Here is a 432-nt window from a genome sequence, read left to right on the forward strand (position 1 = left end):
TTCATCACAATACTCCACCTCTCAGCCCCTCTGGGGCTGTCCAGGCCAGAGGCCCTGGCTCAGGCTCCTAAGGGAGGCTGAGACGTGGGGCGTGAATGCTGCTGTCACAGGCCCAGGCTCTAGGGTCACCATTACCCAAAGTCTGGCAGGTGTAAACACCTGCGTGCATCCTGCACAGGCCAGAAGTCCTCTGTCCTTCACCAGAGGCCTGAAGCCTGGGTTGAGTGATGCTGACGGTCCTGCCGAGAAGGCAGGTAAAGCAGATTCTGAGGGCTGGGGGGACAAGCGAGAGATCTCCCAGGTGCTGCAGGGAGGGTTGATGGGGAGGGAGCTGCTGCTAGAAGCCACAGAACCATGTCCCCAGGGGCACAGGCTCTGTCCTACCCTAGAACTCTTCCTGAGTCGGCCCACGTGGGTAACACCTGGGGAGGG

Source organism: Otolemur garnettii, unplaced genomic scaffold (assembly GCF_000181295.1).
Source record: "Otolemur garnettii isolate 467f Iridium unplaced genomic scaffold, OtoGar3 scaffold00059, whole genome shotgun sequence".
Lineage (NCBI taxonomy): Eukaryota > Metazoa > Chordata > Mammalia > Primates > Galagidae > Otolemur > Otolemur garnettii.